Source organism: Triturus cristatus, chromosome 8 (genome assembly GCF_964204655.1).
Source record: "Triturus cristatus chromosome 8, aTriCri1.1, whole genome shotgun sequence".
Classification (NCBI taxonomy): domain Eukaryota; kingdom Metazoa; phylum Chordata; class Amphibia; order Caudata; family Salamandridae; genus Triturus; species Triturus cristatus.
In genome coordinates this window covers 884,848,538-884,873,346 of record NC_140591.1, presented here as the reverse complement: position 1 = coordinate 884,873,346, position 24,809 = coordinate 884,848,538, and the positions used below count along the sequence as shown (strand labels likewise).

At 42.2% G+C, this 24,809-nt stretch overlaps 1 protein-coding gene across 2 annotated transcripts in view; it reads right to left on the bottom strand.

The window, feature by feature from the left end:
* LOC146805219 (pyruvate dehydrogenase (acetyl-transferring) kinase isozyme 3, mitochondrial) overlaps window positions 1-24,809 on the bottom strand; it is a 1,482,095-nt gene that overhangs the window by 1,266,509 nt on the left and 190,777 nt on the right. Inside the window, exon 1 of one of the 2 annotated variants that reach the window (XM_085622420.1) lies at window positions 20,784-20,881. The exons of the other annotated variant lie outside the window; for it this stretch is intronic. The gene's annotated coding sequence lies outside the window, so the exon portion shown is untranslated. Of the gene's footprint in view, window positions 1-20,783; window positions 20,882-24,809 lie in introns of those variants that run through there. 2 annotated transcript variants of the gene reach the window in all.

Sequence of the window (24,809 nt, the reverse complement as noted above, 5' to 3'; positions counted from 1 at the left end):
TCAATTAGGCTATTCGATTAAAAGCTTCTGTGCGCATTCATCAAGTGCCAAAGTTATAATCAAACCAAAAGAGTCTTTTCAATGGAAACTACACAATTGTAATGGTCAATTATGAAATAAACAGGGGCAGAACAGACACCCCCGCAGCCCCTGCGGTGCAGGGAGCCCCCCAGTCTTCAGTACGTGAAGGGGGCCATCTCAGCTCATCTGTGCAGAGCTGTGTGTGTCTTGCTCTAAAGCAGCTGCAGTGAGCAGTCTTCTCTGAGCTCCTCGCATTGACCCAGGACTGAAGAGAAACAAAGTAACAACTTACATTGTTTCTCTTCAGTCAGAGAGCGCCAGGACCCTGACAAGGGTGGAGGTGGGGCCCTCAGAGAGATCATTCTCCACGGGGCACCGCTCCTCTGAGAAGAGACGAGGTAGCACAGAGCTGACTGGGGCAGGAGAAGGTCTGCAGCTCCAGGAACAGGACTCTGCTGGGACTCATTGGAAGGTACGGAATCAGGCGCATAACTATCAGTGGTGCAGCCAGTGCAAGAGGTACTGGGGTTCAGGAGCGAGGGGGTCCACCTTGCCTTGTGTAGACTGCGTTTATTTTACTCTTTGGCTGCTCAGCTCAGTGTTTTTCCAAATATCTGCCCTGCACCAACCTCTGGTTCCGCTCACTGGAGAGAAACTGGAAGGGCAGTTAGAAAAAAACAGACCGGCCACATATGGGCATCATAGATAAGCAGTGATTTAATTTTTAGAGTTTTTCCGGGAGACTGGATTCCGATGATGGTCTGGCTGCTTGTCGGAGTTGTGATGCTTTATAAGTGAGTGGTGCAGCATCAGCCATCCAATGACAGAGCTTGTTCGTAATCAAGACACTTTAGAGGAAGTTCTATGAAGGCAGGGTAAGCACTTTCGGCACATGCAATGCTTTCAGTTAGTCACTCACCACTAGGGCCGGCTTTATCGCTGGTGGCGTCTGGTTCGACAATCTTTTTTGGCGCCCCTTCTAATGACCTTCTCCTCCAATTCCCTCACTACCGTCTGGCAAAATTGGCCCTCATCTCTCCAGATTCCCCCTCTCACTTACATTTCATTTGTTTTAAAGCACTGGTAAAGCTGGGTTTACTAATCAACTCACCTAGACTCAAACAACTGATGTGTTCTTTGCACCAGGCATATTAACCCTCTGTGCTACTTTATGGCGAGTCAAACTGCCACTAGTCACAACTCTGATCTCTTTCTCTATCAGGGACATAAATTACAAGAGTTATCTTGACATTTTTATTGTTGCCCAAAAACTGTATGCACAAGGAACTCTGCAGCAGGCATTTTTAAATAGTAAGAAGTTGCTAAACACAGCACCCCAACGGAGTAGTGCCCCCCCTCCAGGTCAGTGCCCAGTGCAGCTGTACCAGTCGCATTGCCCTAAAGCTAGCCCTGCTCACCACTCTCAAGCTCAATTGCTATATACATATTTTTCCCTAAAAGGTAGAAGAACTTATACAAATGAATCAGCAGTGGAAAGTTAAAATAAACACATCTAAGGAAGACAAAGTGATTTGCCAGGATGAATGAAGGTGAGTGCTTCTGTTCTTGTTCTAGAAACGTACACATGCTTGGCATTAAACTAAAGTTTGCTGTCTGTACAAACAGTCCCTCCTGGGGTGCAAAGTATTTTTTATTTGTTGAGGGGGATGCCAGGGCTCATTAACATAATGGTATAAATGTGCTTAGATTCACAGCAGTCCATTTGGGGACAGCACTTGTGCTGGAGAAAGGTTCCTTGACCTGAGCTCCATGGTAAACACTGCAGAGACCCCAAGCACACACAGCATGAGCCAGTGCATATTTGAACGTAGGAGCAAAAATGCTGCAATTTGTATTTTTCAGATGGCATTATGTTGTTAAAACCTATATGCGGTGTTATATTAGATCAAATAAATCAAGAGATGGGGGAAGAAAAGCCTTGGTGGGATGGATGAAACAGGGCCTTAGAGAGGAATAGTTAAGAAAAAGAGAATGAAAGAAACAGTTCCATAAACATAGGGAAAAAATCCCAAATAGGAAATGGGTGGAATATACCAGCAACCCACAAAGAGTAAAAAAGTCAGGGAGCCAGTGAAAGACAAAGTGAAAGGGGAGAAGGCTTCTGAAAAGTATTGAGACTTTGCAAAAGAGAGCTAAATAATGCAGAAAGAGAAATCCACTGAATCAATGGGTGAAGAAGGCACACAGGAAGGAAATAAGATAAAGGAAACACTGAGGAAGAGGAGATCAGTATTCCCTTTACATGAGCCAGCTGTCAGTATTCAGTGCATGTGTGATGTGCTAGATTGCGAGCATAGAGTTTGAAGCTCTCTAGTTAAGTGTAACTAGCTCACACTGGTCTGATCAGCCACTGCCGTATCCTACCTTCTCAGACTGCTCTGCAGGATCGGGTTTCATTCATTAAGGCTCATTGACCACTTCTGCATATTCCTTAATTAAAAGTCAACTCTATGTCAGGGATTAAACTTTCCAAGCTCATAACTCTCAATACATTGATGATTTAACTTTTAAGGCTCACATTTACCATCACAATAATCAACGTGGATGTACGTTTCTTCAATCTTGGTGCAGTTGGAATATTTTTGTTTATAAAATATCTAAGTAATTGGTGGCACAATCTATTTTGCTTGATATAATAAGGTCTTGGCTTTTTCCTAAAACGTTTTAATTCAGTTAATTCTACTTGTAAATAGTGCTTATTACTTGTGTTGATGAAATATAATTTTAACAATGTTAAAATTTAAAATATTTTGCAGAGCCATTGATCTTTTATGGTTCAGATCTTTTTATTAATTTATTCGGGAACAAATACTCTAACCTACATCCACAGGCCAATGGCGTAGAACAGTGGGACATAATACTGGGAGAACAGAAGATAGGAGGCAGGGAAAAGAGGATACCGGAGGGGAACTGAAGGAAGGCTCTTTCACAACTTATTCCATGTCAGCAGGCTGGGCCTTTTAATTGCATCGTGCCCAGGTGGCGTACTCATAAGTAGAGAGGACAAGTAATTTCCTAATAGTCCTGTGCCAGAGATTGGATACATGGGCCTGCATCTTGTCAAAGTGTGACAACTTATTCTCCAGGGAAGCAGTGAGCTTTTCCATCCCTGTAAGGTCCCACGGTTTTTGTAGCAAGTCATAATGAGACGACAATGTATCTGTGCCCCTTTTGGCTTTGATGTAATGTTTAGCATCACACAAAGACAAAAGCCAGTATTACTGCCTTCCCTCTTTTAGAGAGTTGAGGGTGTGTCTGGGCATTGGGGAGTCCCAGTAGGATGTAGCTAGGAAGACAGGGTATATTTGCTGCAAAAATGTCATTGATAACTTTCAGCACTGCCTACCAGTAGCATTTGAGTTTGTGACAGAGCCAGAGGAGAGGAGTCAGCATGTCTGGGTGGCTGCAGTTGAGCTAACAGCCATTAGGACTGTTGGGTTTCCATTTCGCCTTTTTAGCTGGGGTGTAGTATCAATAGTGTGTAATCTTCATTGCTTCTTTTCCCGAGGCACAGAAAGAGATTGTGTGCATTTTGTGGAGGATGTCAGTAAAATTTTTTATGATGAAGTGAAGGTTCAGCTCAGGTTTCGAGCTGCGGGGCTACAATAGTTGCACAATTCTTATGTTTTGAATCGTGTACTCAGACCCACCTCATTCAGTATTTCCCACAGAAAAAGACTAGTGCAAATTCCATGTCTCTGTCAACTGACAAGAGACATGCTGGGGCTCACTCTACAGTGAATGTGTGTCTGTCAGTCTCTCAGACACCCTGAAAGAGAAAGATGCACAGTGTGGAAGGTTATGTTTGTGACTGGTTTGCTCTGTCTTTACCAATTTTGAGAAATTTGGTGAGGACACCTTGGAATGTTTCTGCAGGACAGTAGGTTGGAGAAAAAGGTAGGTCTTTACTTTTGGGCTGATGTTGAGGAAACTAGTGAGTCTTGAGTAGCGGCATCACATTTTGGTAGGTTGGGTGTTGGCAGGAGATCCTTGAGTTGTTCTCTGAACACTAGCAGGTCGGACGGGTTGTGGTGCGCTACAGGAATTCTGTTTCATGGGCTGTTACAGATTAAATGGATCAGCCCTCTGGGGAGTATTTTAAAGTGAGTTATTGGGAAGACAGTGTGGGTTAAACACAGCTTAATTTTTGGGATTATTTTGTACTTGATTGATAGTGGTGTTTATCAGTAAATGGCTTTGTGAGGTAGTGGTGTGAAGGTTGAAAAAGAAGCAAGAACGAGGTGTCAACATCCAGGAAACGCAACAATGGACTGTTTAGATACATCTGTCCTTAACAAATACAGTGGTCAAGAATGGTAACAGACCGCTGCATGTGGTAAAAACCTTAGCACTGCCGGATCTCTAGAATTTATTATCAGTGTGTGGACACCAATGAATTAGCAAAATTAAAAGGCAGCAGGGAGAGATTCCAAGACCAGGTTTACTAATGTCAAAGCTGATGGAAAATGTTGATAAACACACTAAGACCACAAGAAAAGTGTAGATCCTCATTAAGCCACTGTGCTAACCTAAATGATGCAACTCATGCATTATACTCAGTTTGACTTTTCCCTATGTTGGAATATGCCTGGGGTTTTTGGGGAGTTGTGTCAATGTGGATGTCTCTGTGTATGAGGTATTGACCTGGTGGGGGATTATTTTCTTGTGTGCATTAGAGTTCACAACAGCATTGCTATGCCACTGCAAAGAATACAATTAAAATGCTGTATGAGTGGTAGGGAAAGTGAAGGGGTGATTGAACAAGGAGAATACATGGTCCAACCAAAAGTGCTTGTGGTGGGTCAGAAGTAAGGAAGTGTCTTCCCCCTCCCCCACCCCAGCAAGATCCTCTCATATATCAGTGTACTTTCTGTATGTGTGTGATTGTGTATGTAGATGGGGAGAGAGAGAGAGAGCCTCAAACATTTTAATAAAACAACATGGATTTGCTACAAAAGGGAGTTGGACAATTTAATGTGTGTGGCAAGGTGCAGTGTCTTGTTTTTTCTGTGTCGTCACCCGATACATTGAGCAGCTGTGGTGGAGGGCAACAGGGGAGCCAGGACAAATAGCACTGGTGAACTGGCACCATCTGGCTTCTCTAGAGACACCAGTGAAGACTCTGGAGTGAATACATAAAACCTTGTGGCAGGGGTTCTGGGAGAGTATGAGGATGAAGAAGGGCAATCAGAGGTCAAGACGAGAGATCCAGGCTCCACGTCATTTAAAGTCTACAATACAGCTGTGAATCCGGTAGGTCCGTCACCCATGGATCAGGTCTGTACAGGATCGAAAAAGAGCTAGTGATAGATAACAATGCACTTGAAGCGCTAATCGAGGGACACAGCGAGAAAGTATGCAGGAAAGAAATCACGAGGTGCTATAAGGACAAGGTCAGCTGGAAAGCTGATAAGGAAGAGAGGGTGGGGTATAAAAGAGGAAGAGAGAAAAGAAGTAGGAAATAGAGACAGTGAGAAAATTAATGAAGTAAATACAAAGGACATAGCATAAAAAGAGCAGAGAAAGGGAGAGGAATACTGTAGAGGAGATAGGAAAAGCATAGTGGAATGATTTCAACGGGATGGGAGAGAAAAAGTAGGAGATAAAAGTGACAGATAATAGAAAGAAAAAGGCTGGGATCAGAATGAAGAAAAGATAGGATGGTCAGAAATTATGGAAAGGAAGAGATAGGAAGCAAGAGGGAGGAAGGAGGTGTGAAAGAGAAGGCACAGTGGATGCACTTTTGGCAAAACTGAATGATGAGTGGGCCCGATGTTGCATATCCTGACAGGAGTCTGCATCAGGAAACCCACCTAAAATAGGACAAACTTCCCCGGCGTACTGATGGTAGCGATCCTGTAGTGGATAGACCACCACCTATGATAGACTGCTGGCAGAATATGCCCAACTATTAACTCCACCATCTATGGTTACTTATAATGGTTGTATTGGTAACAGTGGACTAACAATAGCCCCCGCAGCCCCTGCAGTACGGTGGGTTGCTGGCCTGAGAGCTCTTGACTGACTTGGAGCGTGGGGGGCCTTCATGTATTTTGCAGGGGGGCCCCCTCAAGTTTCGTTACGCCACTGGAAATAAATATATATGTGCACACATATAGTATTGATCAATTTTTTATAATATACGTAGAATATCTTGCAAATAACTAACAAATGTAAAAGATTTAAATAACAAAACGAGAATACCCTTAGAGCACAGATTAAGCCTAACCGATTAAGCCAAATCACTTTTTAAAATTAACTGGTAGCATTAAAAACGGTCTAAAACATTTGTTGCATGTGGATCAGCATCCCATAATCTAATATATCACCAGTCCTGTAGCCAGAAATATATCTTTTGGGAGCCATTGGCATGCTAAAAACAATACAAAATGATTTTGGACGGGAATAGAACAGGTTCGCCCGCAAGCATTTGTTTAAAAAACAAACCACACAATATAGTGAGATTTTAAAGGACAATCCAGAGTTCATGTTTTTAATCAGTTCTTATTATTCAGGCCCAAATGACTGGAAAAAAAATAAGGTACATTCTTATGTAAGTGTACTGTCTTGCGAGTGAGAGATGACAGGTCACTTTTGGGCCCTGACAGACTCCGTAGAAAAGTGACGCAAGTGCTTGGATAAGGGTAACAGAATGAATTGATTTAGAATGTTCAGTTTAGGGTTACAGACTGAGGACAAAAGAAGAGCAATACCAAGCTCCGTGTGTGGCGTGATATAATTTGCATGTATCTGAGCTGGGGAGGACGTAACAACTGGTGACAAGATAGCGGAGAGTTTGTCGTGGTCCAGCAAACTGCTCGTGCATGCCATGCGTGCCTCAATCGACGTGAAAATTGACGGTTGGCATATGTGGAGTCAAAGCATCACTCCAGTCAGAAAGTGAAGGCCTTACGGAAAGTTTTTGTCGTCGCCTAGAAAGTTGCTGGAAAATTTGAGACAAGAGCTACTGTGCCATAGACTAACACAGAGACGTCATTCATAAAGTACGACAACGCTAAAGGCCGAGACAATCAGGTACAGAGAAGCGCCATAGGCAGTAATCTCAGAGTGCCAGGAAGTGCTAAAAGCGGAAACCATTTCTAACACAAAGAAACGCTAAAGGCAGTGACAACCAGGTATGGACAGTGCAATGAGCGGCGATAGCCAGGTGCAAGAGAATACTGTGACTAGAAGAAGATAAATGCAGAGAGACAGAGGCAGCGATATCCGGATATATTGGGGAGAAGATGTAGCCTTACAGCTAGAGCAGTCGACCTCAAAGCTGGGGAACCGGGTTCGAGTCTCGGCAATGACGCTCAACATCCTGTGATTCTGGGCAAATCACTTAATCTCCCCATGCCTAGCAAAAATGATTGAGGAAAAAAGCAAAGGGGCAAAATGCACCCCTGCCTCACACCATTTACGATGCAAATACTCTGAGTGCGGTTTCCCTTTTGGTCATACCTTACTGTGGCAGTCAGGTCTCTGTGTAGGTCAGCAAGAAAATAAACAATGTTTTTATCAGTGCCTAAGTCAAGGAGCATTGACCAGAGTTTTGACCTATTTACTCGGTCAAATGCAGAGGAAAGATCCATAAACACCAGGTATAGTGTTCCCTTCCTGGCGATAGTATACTTCCCAATTAACAAATTAAAATTAAGGCATTGATCAATCGTGCCTCTTCCTTTTCTAAAACCAAATTGCAGGGTCGAAAGCGTGTTAGATTCAGCTAACCATGTGGTCAATCTGCCAAGTATCACCCTTCCAAGGATCTTGACTGTAGAGTCAATGAGTGATATTGGTCTATAACAGCTTGCGTCCCCTCTTTCTCCCTTTTTGAAGATAGGGACAATTACTGATTCTGACCATGACTTTGGTAGTTCTTTTTTACAAGCGGAATTAAAAACTTGGGTCAATATTTTCGACCAAAGAGTTATATCAAACTTAAAAAGGTCAACCGGGACACCATCTGGTCCCGGCGCTTTGTTGCCAGTCATTAGAGCTATAGCCTCGGTGACTTCTACCTCCGTAAACAACAAAGAATAAGTTTGATCTTCGGAGGTAGAGGCCAGTGAACCATATGCACCATACATGGATTTGAAGTGATTAAACCAATCCTGCTCCTGAATATTACAGGCCAAAGGGGAGACGATGGACTCTTGAAAAATTGGTTTGTTAACAATATCCCAAAATCTGGCGCTGTTTTTAATGACATCAATGGATAATAAGTCATTCCATGCCTCTTGTTTGATCTCGTTTTTACACTTATAAATTGCCAATTTGTATGTTTTTCTTAACGCTGCTATGGCAAGCCTATCTACTGGTTTAGATTTTAAAGCCACTAGCAGCTTTCGATGGGCAATTGAGCAGTCGTGATCGAACCATCTCTCACCTTTAAATATGCGTTCCCTAACCGGGCGTTTAGGATCAGAGGCCACCGGGGTGCAGATTTTGGAGTATGCTATAAGGACGTCCCGGTCCGTAGATTTAGCATCTAAACAGAGATTCATCTCATTACCAACTGCATATAACAATTTAGCCTGAAAATCTCCCGGTATTATCGTACACCATTTAAGTCTACGAGCTTGGTCAGAAGGTTGAAGATCCAAGATACGAACCGAACTATCCGGTTCCTGAGTTTTTTTAAAACCTCCCGCCAAAGTCAGATTAATGGGATTGTGGTCGCTATACGCAGACCACACAGTGGTGTAATCCTTAACCCAAGGGGTCAGAGCAACACTACTGAAAATATAATCAATAGTGATATGTGAACCCCTACCTTTGAAAGAGGGTATGTCCTCGGCCTCTCGGCTTCTATTGGGGTAAAGTAAGTCGTGGTCTGCCAAGAGGCTATCCAGATAACCGCCCTGGGAAGTATGTTCAAAATGGATTTCTGGATGATCTACAGGACTTAGACCATCCAAAACATAACAATTTTGGCAACAACAATGTATGTTAAAATCACCTAAAACAATAACCGAATAGGGGGTAGATTGTTTCTTGCTATAAGAGTCAAGAAAACCGCTCAGACTGACCAAATGTTCGTTGATAGTAACTTTATCAAATGAATTATAAAAATTAACAATAAACAAATTTAAAACGTTGGGGAAACTAATCTGTACCACTAAGCAATTTGGGGAGCCTGAATCCAGTTTGCAATGGCTACCTGCCACTTTTAGGGAAATCAAGGTCATGAGTCCACCCTTCGCCCTACCTATGGCGGTAGGTTTAGCTAATTCCGTGTAAATAGAGTAGCCATCCAACCAGAAATTATTATCAGTATCCCAGGTTTCTTGTAAACCTATAATACAAAATCCATTTAAAAAATCAGTCCACCTTGCATCGTTGGATTTATTTTTAAGACCTGCTATGTTCCAACTTAGAATTTTGGTACATGAACCCGGGTTACTTGGGGTCCCCTGTATAAGTTTGCCTCGACTGTTCATACAGCCCCCTCCATCCCCTTCATCACCTACAAAGCATGGGGATAGTCAGTCGTTACTATCCAGCTGATTAAGTGGGGCACACCTGTTTGGGTTTGCAGATCTGCTCTCCAGAGTACCGTGGTGAACGGTAGTATCCTCTGGATAGCCTTGAGTTGGAGCCCTTAAATTCGATCTAAAAGGCCGAAAGTCTTTAAGCAAGGGGCGAGGAGCAAGACCAAAGGCACCACTACCAACTCTAGGTCTCGGTGCCCCCATGCTGGCTCCTAACCTAATGGTCATATCAGGTGGATAAAAGAAACCCAGAGGTAAGGCTTTAATCCCTCCTCCAAGCCTAGCAAAGCTCCCCTGAATGACCCAACCCGCCACCCCTGGTCCATCAAAATTAATCACAATACAATCACCATCCTTAGTCTTTGGACCACTCCCCACCCGTCTTGCCATAATAACGTGTGTTGAGGCTCCTAAACCTCCCTCAGAAGCTCTGCTACACCAAAACCTCACTTTCCGAATAAGCTCATCAGTTGACTCTGTGCTGTTACATTTAAGAGGAGGTACCCCTACTAGTACCGCTACCAAGGGGGAAGCCTCGGGTGGCAAGTCCAAAACTGTATGCGTAGTCGAAGCTGTTGGTGTTAATAAAGGAGGCCCTGTGGGGGATGATATTACGGACTTCGCTGCCCTAAGGCTACTAGTTCCTTTGAATAAGGTACCTGGTTGAGTACTGTGATCAATAGAGCTAATAACAGGCTCCCTTAGTGTTGGTTTCATTATAGTATCTATCCCAGTACTCATACTACGTGTAATAGGATCACTCCTAGCTTCCGCAGCCTCTACCGTATTAGAACCCCCTACATTGGTATTATAAACCAGACTCCCACTCGTACTAAGGATTTCTAGTTTAATTTTGCTTAACCTTGCCATAACACGGTCCAAGCCGGATTTAACACATTTAGTAACATCATTTTTTAGCGAATCGACAAGATTGTCAATATGTGTGAGGACTGAGTCCAAGTCTATATCAGATAAGTTAATGGGAGGAGGTCTGTCCGTAGGACGTTGATCCGCACATGTCTTCCGCTGGAGAGATCTTTTGGTAACTGTGCCTGTTTTAAAAAGTTTTTTCCTCCCAACCTTAACAGAAACTACAGCCCCCTCACTTTGCAACATCATACCTCCCGTATGCTCCATTCCCCTGCTGGCACCAATTGAAGGAGCAGGTTCAGAGTTGGTAATGGGCACTGCTAGTTTTAGGCTTTGGTCGATGGGTGAGCGTAAGCCCTCCTCAATGGCGGAAACAGGTATTATATCAGACCCCATCCCCAACTGGGCCTCCACGTCTTGAATTTCGTTTGTTAATGCCCCAACAGCGGTAGTCAAATACGTCATAATGGAAGCACAGTTGCGAGAAATTTTGGCCTTAGACTTCATAGGAACAGCGGAGCAAAGATCCTTGCGCTTACCCATTCCGGCGGCCAGATGTAAGAGAGAGGGCCCGGTCCGGTCTTGTACGGGCGTTGACGGGCCCGCCCTTTGCCCGGGCTTCGCCCGGCGTCCGCCTGCGATGCGTCTCCCGCGAAGCGGGAGGCGCGAGTGGTTCAAGTAGCGGGTGGGAGTAGGAGGGGCCGCCAGTCAGCCCATCCGCTTCGCGCTCCACTGCACTCTGGGGCTTAGAGTCCTGGAAATCCTGCGATGCGTCTCCCGCGAAGCGGGAGGCGAGAGTGGTTCAAGCAGTGGTTCAAGTAGCGGGTGGGAGTAGGAGGGGCCGCCAGTCAGCCAATCTGCTTCGCGCCCCACTGCACTCTGGGGCTTAGTGTCCTGGAAATCCTGCGATGCGTCTCATTAATCAACGTGGACACTAAGCTGTTCACGAAAATGTTGGCGAATCGTCTGTCTCCACTTCTCCCTCAGCTTATAGGTCCTGAACAAGCTGGGTTCATCCTGGGTCGCATGCTCTCACATACTCTCCGCACGGTCTTTGGAGCTCTGCAGCATGACCGCCCGGAGTTTAAGGCCGCTGCGGTTTTTTGAGATGCCGAGAAGGCTTTTGATTCGATCGACTGGAAATTTATGTATGCTGTGTTGCGTCGAATGGGGGGGTCGGTGAGGTTTATTTGCAACTGGTTTCGGTGTTATACAACTCTCCAGTGGCTCGGGTGCGCACGGGAGATGTGATCTCGGTCCTGTTCCCAATCTTGCAGGGTACTAGACAGGGGTGCCCGCTGTCCCCGTTGTTGTGTGCGGTAGCTGCTGAGCCCCTACTATGGGCATTGTGTGAATATCACGGGCACAGTGGACTTCGTTTTCCTCGTTACAATCTCATTACCTCTGCCTACGCGGATGATACGGTTTTATATATTAGAGATCCCGAGACCCATCTATCACCTGTGATACGTGAGGTGCTGCGCTTTGGTGGTCTTTCCGGTCTAAGGATTAATTGGGATAAATCCATATTGTTTCCACTGACACCTTCCACAGTGCAGTTTCCGCTTGATTTCCCACTACAATGGACCACTGAACCAGTGCACTATGTGGGCATTCAGGTCCATTCCGATGCTGATGAGGTAATTAAAGCTAATTATGGTAAAGTGATCGATAAGCTTGGGGAGGATATAGACAGATGGATACGACTCCCAAAGTCTTTGGCCAGTAGAGTTTGTTTGATGAAAATGGTTGTAATCCCTCGCCTGCTCTTTTCTATTTCGTGAACTCTGTTCCCTGATGATCAAACTAGCGTGGGCTGGTAAGTCTCCTAGAGTTGCTTTGGACACCCTCATGCTTCCGTATACTGCCGGCGAACTGAATGCCCCGAATTTTGAACTGTATTACAGGGCCACGCAGGCCTCTCATGCATACAGCTGGGTGCATGGGCCCCATGATTTACCTCATCTTCATATCGAGAGTGTTGCTGCCGCCCCGCACTCCCTGCCTCTCTTCCTAACGCAAGCCCCAATGAGGCGCTGCGGTATATTGGACTTGATTAACTCTGTTGTTCACGCGTGGAATGCTTTGCTCAGAATCTATGACGGGGCGCAATTATATTCGCCCCAAATGCATGTTGAATGGTGTCATTGGTTTACGCTCAGTTCGGAGAAAGGGACCCTGGACTCCCTCAATAAATTACGCATACAGAACATGGGTGACCTCTTCAAGCATGGGCGGGTGGGCACATGGGAGGAGGTAGCGGGCGCAGATAGTGCGCATTCGGCACTGACTAGATTCCACTTCTTCAGAACCCGGCACGCTTTACGCACGACACTAGGGGAAGAATTATAGGAGCCCTTGGTCATTCCACCTTTGACTGTTCTTTTGAGGGTTCAGTCCCCGTGTAAGCTCATTTCCAAGCTATACACCTCGGCACTGGCCACGAAGACACTCTCTCCTTAGCAGGGTTAGACAAGCCTGGCAATTAGATATTGGTGTTCCCATTACAGATGACATATGGTTCTACTGTTGTGAGGTTACCCGTAAGATCTCTATTAATGGTCGTCATCAGCTCGCCCATTTAAAAAATTTAAATAGAGTTTATCATTGCCCTCTACGTCTGTTTGGGTATGGATTGAGAGACACTGTTAGATGCGAGCAGTGTCATACAATGCATGCAGGTTTTTTTCCATCAGGCATGGCAGTGCCCACAGGTACAACATTATTGGGGAACAATATTCCAGAAGCTGAATGACATACTTGGGCTATCCCTTGTTCCAGATCCCCTGCTGGCGCTCCTGGGTTATACTAAACCCCATAAGAAAAATGTATGTAAGTTGGAAGCAATCGGTCTTCTCCTTGCCAAGCGTCGGCTGGCGATGCGTTGGATGAGAGGCCCTGTGCCCACGGTGGCAGAGTGGGAACACGATATGGTCTACTGCAATACCCAATCTGATGTTTATAACTAAATGCTCCCCCCTTGTAATCGTCCGAAGAGTTTTTGGGGTATGTTTGCTTAATATCAAGCTGCACAACAGGCCGCGGCAGATACTCCTGAAGACTAGTAAATGATTGTGAGTAGTCTCTGTATACTCAATGTCTTAGAATGTTTCCGCAGATTAAATGTATAAGCCTGTGATGTTCTCATGTCCATTAGCAACCTTTATAATAGAATTGTCCACGTCGGATTACCCATCTGTTGGTTTCTTCTCTCTTCAATTGTCATGTCACCCGTGCCTCATATGCCCTCCCTCTAATTGCTGCCATGCTTTGTATTGATATTGTTAAATTTACATTTGTTTTCGATTTAAGTGATCCACACTTGTGTTATTTTCCTTTCTTTTGGATTATTGTATGTATGTTGTGTTTAATTGTATCTTAAAAAAGCAATAAAATACAATAACAAAACAAAAAGTTTGTCTAAATATGCGGCTTTTATTTTCTTGCATCTGCCCATGCTTTGTAGTTTCTCCGTCCTTCATGTCCATGACTGCTGTTACTTTGCTCCATCTTGACCTCTTTACAGAACACCTAGAGATGTGTTCACTCAGTCTTCAATCACAGTAGTTGGTTGTCACTGCTATTTTCTCATGACTGCCATATTGTCTCTTGCTTTGTGCCTGCTGTCAACCTTTTCCGTTTGGCTCATGTCAAATCTTTGCTTACAGGCTTCTTAAGAGCTTCTCTTCCATTCTTGCAGCCGAGTTTTTGTGGCAGATGTGTACTCTACACCGTTTGGAAGCGCGTATGATATCCCATGGTATCCTATGGATAAGACACTTTTGCATGCTGTGCTCTCCACTGGATGCAGATTTGGTGTTGCTCATTCCCATTTGCAGCCTCAATCATTGTCCAGTGTATAATGATGTAGCGATACCATAATATTTTTGTCTGAGAGTCACAGTAATAAAGTGATTTATTTGTATTATACTTGCCTCCTTGTCTTTAATAAAATCTTTAAACTTTGTGTGTTAAAGCAAGGAAAATCCCCATTTTCATATTTTTCTATACACCATAGCTTACACCTGCTGTTTCTTTAAACACAATACCAGAAGACTAACTTATTTTGATTTTTGATGAGGCAGGGCACCTTTTAGTATATTTTAGTAAAGAAAAAGTGAGCTGTGGATGTAAAAATGTGTGCTTCAGGTCAACACTGTAAAACCATTTTGCTTTACATTACAGTGGTGGGTTATGGAATATGACTTTAGGTCGAGGAAAAAAATGTGTTTGGTTGTTCTTGCTCCTTCCAAAAAAACGTAAAGGTTAATTGCTTCTAATTAAACTTTTCAGGGTTGTCAATGTGCAAACTGTAGATCAGAAATGAAAGACACACTTAATGTATTCATTATTAACGATAACCGAAAGACATGTTGCCTTAATCAACGGGAATGCTTCATATTTGCTAAATTGATACTCCAGTAGAACAGTGATCCATTGTATTGCGGAGATGCAGCAAAATAATGGTGTTTGGCTCAAATTGCATACGGTCATAATTCTTACAGAATAGAGCACTGAATAAGATGTCCATTAACTTGTAGTTGAAGCTTTCCCCTGTCTTAATGGCACGACCATCAACAATACATATGCTACAGAAGTGGCATCCATGGTCTTCTGTATCTACAGCTTGAGATGGTTCACTCGTATTTTCTTGTTTGGATAGTTCATTTTGTAATGTGCATTGCTCTTGCTTTTGATAACATTAAACGAGAGCCTGCTTTTATGCCAGGTTTTCAGAAATCGGACTAGGTCAATCGCCTTTACTCTTTCATTTTGTGTTTCAGAGTACGCAGTCTAAGACCACCCACAGAATTTCTGTTGCACAAAGATGAATTTTCAATAATTTTCTGCAATCCTAGGAAGCTTCCTTGGCACTCTTGCGATAAAGGAAATTCTGTAATAGGTGTGCTCCTATAACACTTCTGCTTCTACAGCAATCACACTTTTGTTGTACAAAAGCGTCCATTATTATAGGAAGGCTATTATGATATGAGCACTGGTACTTGCACTAGATTCAATTTGATATCAGAAAGTGCTAAATTATCTTACCTACAGTATAATAGAGAAAATGGTTGTACTCGCTGCTGGAAATGAACTACTATGTTTCGTTAGGGCTCTTTTGATCTGTATTTTTTGTTACTGCTAGAAATTCTGAAAAAGGCCCTTTTAATGTGAACAAGTCTACATAGTGTGTCAATAATAACAAATGTACTGCAGTTTTGTTTTATTTTTAGTTGAAATTTTGAGATCTTTTACATTCAATAGACCAACTCCTTTTTTAAAACAGAATGCAACGATTCCTCATGTCTTGTTGCCTAATAATTGTTTAGTTATATCAGGCTCTGCCCTGGATACTTTACCCTTTTCTTAATACTGCCAATAAGCAAAAAATGCAAAAAGTAGTCAACAAAAGCATAATGAAGAAAACAAGATTTGCGTTTCTTGAACACAGTGTATAATGTGGGGCCAGAATGCCTGGTGTATAGGGAATTAACAGGCATCAGTTCACAACTTAATTAACTGTCAAAAAACAAAGAGAGTCTGTCTGTCAATCATGGACTTTACCTTCACATCTAGTTAGAAAAAAGAATGTTTTCTTTACATAACCCTCACCCACCATAGTTTCCCTTGATGCCATGCTTTATCATTGGGTCCTTCCCATTCTGCTGCGGAACGGGGAGTGCTTCGACCTATAGGTTACGAGGGAGCACTTATAGGTGTAACAAAATTGACGAATATTAGATTCATGTAAGATTTGCACCTTTAGTCGGTATGGTTAAAAAAAAAAAAAGGGGGAACAAGAGCAAGACTCACGGGAATTATGTTCCTGAGTTTCTAAGGGGCTACATGTTTCAAGCTCTACCCCAAGGCTATTCATCTGGACCAAGGATATCTACTCCCTGTTACCACTCCAGTTTTCTAACTTGATGTGGAGGTCTAGTACATGATTGACGGACGGGTTCTTGTTTTCTGATAATATTGATAGGAGGACGAGTCCATCTGTTTCTTTCCTCTACCTCCCCCCTTGTTCTGAAACGTAATTAACTATCTAAACTTGAACAAAATACAGCCTTCCATCATCTTCCCCTTAAAATGCCAGGACCTCATATTAATTTCTTGATGGCATTGTAGGTAACCCAAATTAAAATTAACTAAGGTTTGCATACCGATACTTGAATAAAAGGTACACTGATCACCGCAACATCAAGGCAGTGCATTGGAAAGACTTTGGCATACAACAAAATTACTTTCTAATAGCACAGCCTGGCAGGTGCAATCCAGAGGCTATTAATCAGCTTGTGCCAGTGCAAAGACGGATTCTTTCATTCATGCATCAACGATTCATCAAACATGTCCCAACATCTGTTTCACATTTACAAGAACAATGTATCACAAATTGTCATATGGCACACTAGCTTCTTAAAAGGATTACTTGTGTCCATCTCATGACATTTTGAATGCACCAAATTGACACCCTAAGGGCTCACCTCACAATCGCAACTACAGGGGGTGAAGAGTCAATGGCTGCATAAGACTGAGCATCAGCCCTCTGCAAGCTAGCAACAGTCAATGAAATCAAAACAAGATATATTGTGACTTCCTTCAAAACACCTTCCCTGTTGTAGGATGTCTGTAATACAAAAATCACTAATCACTACTTTAGGGCTCTGACAGAAATCATCAACGGCCTAGTAAATTACATCCCTTACAGTGCAGCAATCCCTCAGGCTCTTAAACATGCAATTCTAAAGAAAGCCACCACGGATCCAGATGATCTTTACCACTAGACTCATCTCTGGATTTTCTTGTATGGCAAAGGCACGTAAAATACCGACTGCTGTGCCATTTTTTGCCTGCTTGGAGACAAATGGCATTCTGAGTGGCTTCCGTCAAACTTTCAGACCTGGCTGGGCCAAGGAAGGATAGTCTTTTAAACATCAAGGAAAAACTCCTGTGACCAGGTTCCCAACTGTACATTCATCCTGTTGGAGCTGTGAGTCAACTTTGATCATTAGGTGCTAAATAAAAGATTGTCCATTTTGGCTCACATTCGAGGGAATGTGATGCCATAGTTTGTCTCATACCTTCAAAACTGCTCCCTTTAAGTTATAATAGGCCGATTGCTGGGAAGTAGCCTCTGCCCAGTGGTTAGTCGTCACTAATGATATTCAACATCTACATGCCCACCCACTATCATAAACTCCTACAAGATTTATTACCAATTGGATACTCTTAATATACAGTTCCACCTCACACTGATTGGGATGAAAAACAATGGCTGGAATGCTACCCAGAGCAACTGGCAGTGGTTTAGACTATTTGCAAGCAGTCCTCTAATTACTTTTGTGTGTTTGATGTCATGACCTAAATGGCATTTCTCCCAACATATTTTGAGTTTTTGATTTCTGAAAACTAGACACAGGAGTGTGTCCAGTATGGTGCTGCTTGGGCGGATTCCACTACTTTTACCTGCAGATGTTAATCTTTAGCTAACATCATGGGAGTTTCTCACATTTCTGTGAGGGAGAATTCGGAAATCTGTAGGGACTGATAAAAGTCTTCCCACACAATGCTCCCACACAACGCTCCCACACTACTCCTGATAAAAAATAGTGTCCTACTTTTGAGGGTGGATTATTGCGTGCAATAGGAAAATCCCCAAGATGCAATGTGGAAATATCAAAGTATTTCCTTTGAATTTCAAACATTCTGGGTAGAAGTGATGTATCAGTCCAGGGTCAGCTGGCACCCAGGAAACCTACCAACACCAGACATTTCTGAAAAGTAGACACATTGGGAAGTCCAGGGTGGAGTGGCTTGTGTGAATCCTATCACATGTTCTTACCCAGAATGCCCTATAAATATACGTGATAGTTCTCTCTCAATGCGGATGCCGGACGTTGCTGCCAGAGACTTTATAACCACACGCCGTTCTCGGCCTTTACTCCAGAACTCACAGGGAGACTAACACTACATTCTTGGCGTATCATGGCCAACTTTAACTACTGGCATACCTACATTTGTGCAGCATTACAGCATTTAAGAATATATGCAATTGGACGTTTCTAGCAACTTTTACTGGAATTTCCACCTACTGCCCCGACAACAGGTGGTGGTTATTTTAATTTCATTATACACATTGGACGAAAAAACTGACAAACACACTGCCAAATTGAATGACATTACAGAATTTGGCTTCTTGTACATTTTACTCAGTACCGTCATGGGAACACAGCTTGACATTGACTCTCGATGTTGAAAATGTCTTTGTGATGAAACCTGGGTTGCCTGCCATTTCGTTGATATATCATGACAAACAAGGATTTGGAGAAAGCTTGAGGCATAAACAACAACTTCTGTTCATCTATAAGTCATTGAATTATTATTCATTTTTATTGGACTGAGTGGTGTGCTTCAGTACTTCTATTTCTACATGTCCTATAAATGTCAAATGTAATTTTTCTTAAATTAATATGGAAAAAAATCAGGAACTTGCAAACAGCAGATGTTCTACGTTCCTGCAATCTCACACTTGTCACAATGAAAGCAATTCCCCACATTTATGGGTAGGCATATCTGTATCAGTCAAGATCGAGTCAAAACTTGGACAGTGTAAAGTCAATACGATCTTTTTATAGCTTAAGTGTTGGTCCGTTCCTATCAAGTTATTTAGGCCCACCTATAGAAAAGACGACAGACAACTTGTTCTTCAAAAACAGGGGGAGATTTACGGAGAAGAAATGCCAGGTAACAAAACAAGAGCATCAAAGTTAATCAGTAATAGCACTCCCTAATATAGATAAATTTGGAGCTCTTCACCCAAAATACAAATTGTAAATGGTTGAAATATCTTAATGGCACAACTTAAACAAATATAGAATATTGTGATGTTGTATTCTTTCAATAAAGTCTCCACTCCCGATGTGTATTCGTCTTCTTTATTTCTTATAAAGAATTTCCCAACAAATAGTAGAGCTAAAGCCAACACGTGTTTCGTCTATACCATAATGCGTATTCAGACTTTTTCAAGGCTGGAAGAAACGGAAATTTACATAGTATGTGAGCCTACATAAGCAGGTTAACATAATATAATATTTATCCCATATAAATTAAAATCCTGCACATATTTTTACTAGACAAAAAGTAAGGAAGAAGAAGAGAAAAGAAAGCTGCATAAAGACCCTGTGCCACAGTGAAAACGAGTCAAAATGCAAAAGAGCAAACCAGAAATAGAAATTGAATGCAGTGTAGTTTCACCACGTGAAAAGAAGAAAGTCCATGGTAATCATTGAACAGTATATATACCAATCTGTGATGCCCAATACGCAAAGACAAGAACACGAAAACACCCACCAATTACACGAGTCAGAGCAAGTCTCAGTAGTCATCTGGTGATCAACTTTCAGATATCCAGACAAAAAGAGAATAAAGGAGCTGTCAAGTAGAAAGAAATTATAAGCAATTTAATCGGATCAATCATGTAGTAGCTCCACAAGAACATAGAACCTCAAATATATGGTTCAATTACCATTTACGATCCTAAAAACCCAGACTCCTATATAGGCCAGAGGGTCGATCTGCCTACATATTATAGCAGGTATTTTGTGTGATTCACTAAGCATTCACTATTATACCAACACTAATAGCTTAGTTAAAATTTGTCACTCATAGTCCGTGATAAATGACAACTGCGCCTCCCAGAAAAAACAGGGAACAAGCATTAACATTGTGCAAAGAATGCCCAAAATTCTAATTTCACAGAAACATATTGGTACTGTCAGAAAAGATGGTGTATGTCATAAAGCGAAGTCAACAACGTAACATTGTGTGTGTACAAATAGCACAAACATACATGTTACTGTAGTTCAGTTGTAAATACCATTAAGAAGATTCACGGCATCTGTTATTGAAAAAAGAGCAAAATAGCACTCACCATTATCACATAGTAAACGACCAAAGTACAGTCAGTTAACAAAACAATAGCCTTTAAGTCAAATATGTAGATCGGTAAGTGTTAATCGATTATATCTTCGGTCCATCAATAGTCTCAGATAGATACGCCTGAATGTATAAAGTAATACCATGAACTAAGTGAGAGTCCAAGTATAAAGCAAGTATATCAGAGTATGTGCCCAAATTTAAGAAAACACTCGCCCAAACAAGTCGAGTGTCAAATACACGCTGTAACATGCAAGGATTCAATAAAATAATCTAGTCCTCCAGTAAAACCACAACACAGGCAGCCCAACCTTGATAAGCCGGCTCACTGAAAATATAATAAAAATTATTTCAAAATGGACAGAGGAAATTATCGTCTACACCAAGAAAATAATGCTCAAGTGGTCTTTATCGAGTTATATTCCAAATGCCTACCTGATATCTGTAATGGTTTCAACGAAAAAAGTAGCGTCCAATAAGCTCCTGTTACCGTGAATCCCCGGCCTGACTCTCGCTCTTATAAAGGAAGAAACGTGATATGATAGTCACATGATCACCCACAGTCATGCGACGATTGTATCTAGCAGCTACACGAAACAAGGGGGTATTCAGTAACTGAAGCCGCCATATTGGAATGTATCATTGAAGACTGAAATTGGTCAAAAGCCCCCTACATGTATGTAAAAGATCGAATAGACCTTAACTAAGTTTCAAAAAAATGTGCAATTAATATTATAAAGTTGTGTCACAGACCTAATACGATTTATGTAGCGTATTAGTTTAACCGTGCAAATCACGTCTTATCATCCATAACGATCTAGACAGTACCACAAAACTGCTTGATTCAGTTGTGAATACTTAAATAACCATTCTAAGTCTAAATCTCCTATATTATCGTAGTAGTGAAGCGAAGTCAGATAAAATTAGAGAATGAAAAGTTTGATAAGAAAACAGAAAAAGGACTAAGTATAGTTACTTGACAGTAGACAGTTACAAATCATGAACAGTACGCCATAATCTAAGCATGTCATTTGAAATTATTTATATAATGATACCACATAAGCAATGCATGCCAAAGGAGTAGTTATAAGGTATCTAGCAAATTCCAGCAAAGCTAGATACATATTAACCTTATTGTGTATCATAGGATATTATATTTGTGTCGAGCAGATGGTGGTAAAAACAGTTGAAGAAACAAATGTCATTGATTGTTATAGCATCAATAGTCCTACACAGAAGACTTCTCACGTTGTTATAAAATAAAGAACGAAAGCAGAACTAGAGAACAGCCCAACTAGATCTAAACGAGCCATCAGTTGTTGACAAGATTTCATAGTTATTGTAAAAGTTACATGATTGTTAAGTATAGTTGGACTGTTTAGCATAAAAAATTGTACCACATAATACGTTGTTTTACAACAATCATATATAAACAATGCGTGTGCTTTCAGAGTCTTAAAAGGCAGTAAAGTCATATTAACACCTGGCCCAACAATTGTATTCAGTCTTTTAAAAAAAAACATGCAGATCTATCAACATTAAGTCCCATGTCTACTGTTCTCGATTTGATTAACCATTGGGCCTCGAGTTTTCTCAGTCTAGAGACCCTATCACCACCTCGAGGGTCTTCTAGCACCGTAGCAATGCCATGAAATTTCAGTCTCAATGTCTCAACAGACGAATGTATGGTATTATAATGAACTGCCAGAGGATAATCACGATTGTTGTTACGAATTGCCCTGATATGTTCCTGAATACGTTCCTTCAGGGGCCGGATTGTTTTCCCCACATATATCAGGTCACATTGGCAGATTATACAATATACCACAAACTTTTGTGTTGCAGTTCATAAAGTTCATGATGTTATGTGACTGTTTTGTATTATAGCTGAACTTTTTTATGTTGTGGCAAGCAAACTGACAGACATTGCACATTGTGCATTTATGGGGTTTGGGGTTTATTGGGTAACCAGCTGTGTTGTGCTGGTCTTACTGTGTCAGCAGTAGCTGAGCTCAGAATGTTCCTCAATGTCCTGCCTCTTGTATATGTGACCTGAGGTTTCTGTTTAATAAAAGGGACTAGATCACGATCCAATTGTAATAGGTGCCAGTGTTTACGAAGAATCTTGTATATGTCACTACTGCAGGAATGGTATTGAGTTATAAAAGCAACATGTGTTTGTTTGTTGGCTCTCTTTTTGGCTTGTTTAGGTTATAAAAGTTCTGTCCTCTGAGTTCTGTTGATCCTAGTATGGGCATATTCTAGTGTTTTCTGGTCATATCCTCGAGTCATAAACCTTTTCTTGAGTTTCACAACTTCTTGTTGGAAAGTTGAGTCCTTGCTACAATTTCTGCGAAGGCGAGTCATTTCGCCAAAAGGAATAGCCCTTATCTGAGAAATAGGATGTGAGCTAGTGGCATGTAGTAAGGGGTTACACGCAGTTTTGCGGAATAGTCTAGATTGTAAGAGTCCATTTTCAACAAACAGTGTTACATCAAGAAAATGTATATGATCTTTGCTATGTGTGTAGGTGAAGCTAAGGTTATATGTATTGTTGTTTAAGTAAATGAAAAATTCATTGAGACTGTTGTTAGTCCCATTCCAGATCATAAGAACATCGTCGATAAAACGACCCCAGTAGATTATATTATTGGTCAATGTGGTTGAACAAGATTTCCAGATATGATGTTGTTCGTAGAAGCCCATGTAGGTATTAGCAAAAGATGGAGAGAATTTTGCCCCCGTTGCCACACCTGAAAGTTGTTTGTACCAGCTGTCTTTATATTTAAAAAAGTTGTTATTTAGCGCCAGTTTGGTTAATTCCAGTATCATCTTGGTATGGTCATAGAGTGTGGCATCACGTTTGGATAAATAGTACGTCAAAGCTTCCATACCTTTATCTGGTGGAATGCTAGTGTAAAGAGAACTAACATCTAAGGTGACTAGAGTAAATTCCTCTAGCCAAATAAAGTGCTCTAATTTGTAAACAAGGATTTGGAGAAAGCTTGAGGCATAAACAACAACTTCATTTCATCTATAAGTCATTGAATTATTATTCATTTTTATTGGACTGAGTGGTGTGCTTCAGTACTTCTATTTCTACATGTCCTATAAATGTCAAATGTAATTTTTCTTAAATTAATATGGGAAAAAAATCTGCAACTTGCAAACAGCAAATGTTCTACGTTCCTGCAATCTCACACTTGTCATAATGAAAGCAATTCCCCACGTTTATGGGTAGGCATATCTGTATCAGTCAAGAACGAGTTAAAACTTGGACAGTGTAAAGTCAATACGATCTTTTTATAGCTTAAATGTTGGTCCGTTCCTATCAAGTTATTTAGGCCCACCTATAGAAAAGACGACAGACAACTTGTTCTTCAAAAACAGGGGGAGATTTACGGAGAAGAAATGGCAGGTAACAAAACAAGAGCAGCAGTGGCAGCAAGCCCCAGCCACCTCCAACAACAGCTCCGCATACTTCACTGCTGCTGGGGGATCTTCAGGCCCCATACTGCCTTGCTGCACATCGCACCCGGAGGCGCTGTCACTCATCTGCGCGCCCGGAGGCGCATAAAGGCCCTCACGGCTCCCGCTTTGCAGGACGCGCGCGGGTGCGCCCGGGCAAAGCCTGGGCCAAGGGCAGGCCCGTCTACGCCCGTCCGCGGCTGGGAGAGGCTGGGCTGGGCCAGGTCCCTTGATCCTTGTGGCCCGGACTTTGTTACACCAGGAAACGGCTCAGTGGATTAAAGCCTGCAAGGTACCTGCATGACCTTTACCTATTGTGGTGATTGTGCGCTACCTAGCCATAACTAGCTATAACTATGTCATCTAATTTGTAGCTCTTTGTAGCCCCCGGGTTCTAAGTCTAAGAAGTGCCTCTTGTCGTGTTTATTCTGAAAGAGGGGACTTTCGATCTTTGGTACTGTGGGCTATATCACGTGTACACCAACTTAAAGCACTCCCTGATTAGCTGGAAATGGGTAAAAGGAAATTAGTTGTTGGGGGACCCCTAGGGACAAATGCTGCAGGCCCAGTTGGAACGATAGACTCTTTCTTAACCAGGGCAGCTGATGCCATAACAAAGGAGATAGCCCTAACTGAGAAAAGACTCTCCCTGGAGACTGAGAAAATAGCTTTGGGCAATGTTGGGTGCGGTTTAACTCAGGAGAAAAACAGTGTCCCAACAGAAGAAATATGTTCAACCATACCCTCAACGCACTGTTGGAAGGCCAAATGGGTGATCAGGACTTAATACTGGTATTCCTGTTGCCACTCTAACAGTAGGTGATGATTTGGATTGCCCCCCCGACCAAGAGAAAACAAACTGGTGGAAGCAAAGCTTTGAGAAAGTCTCCACGGACAAAAACAACTCCGCCACTGGCACCGGCTGAACTAAACCTGGAATTGCTGCTGGACAGCCTTTTCTCAAGACTAGAGACTATGACCAACGCCTTGTTA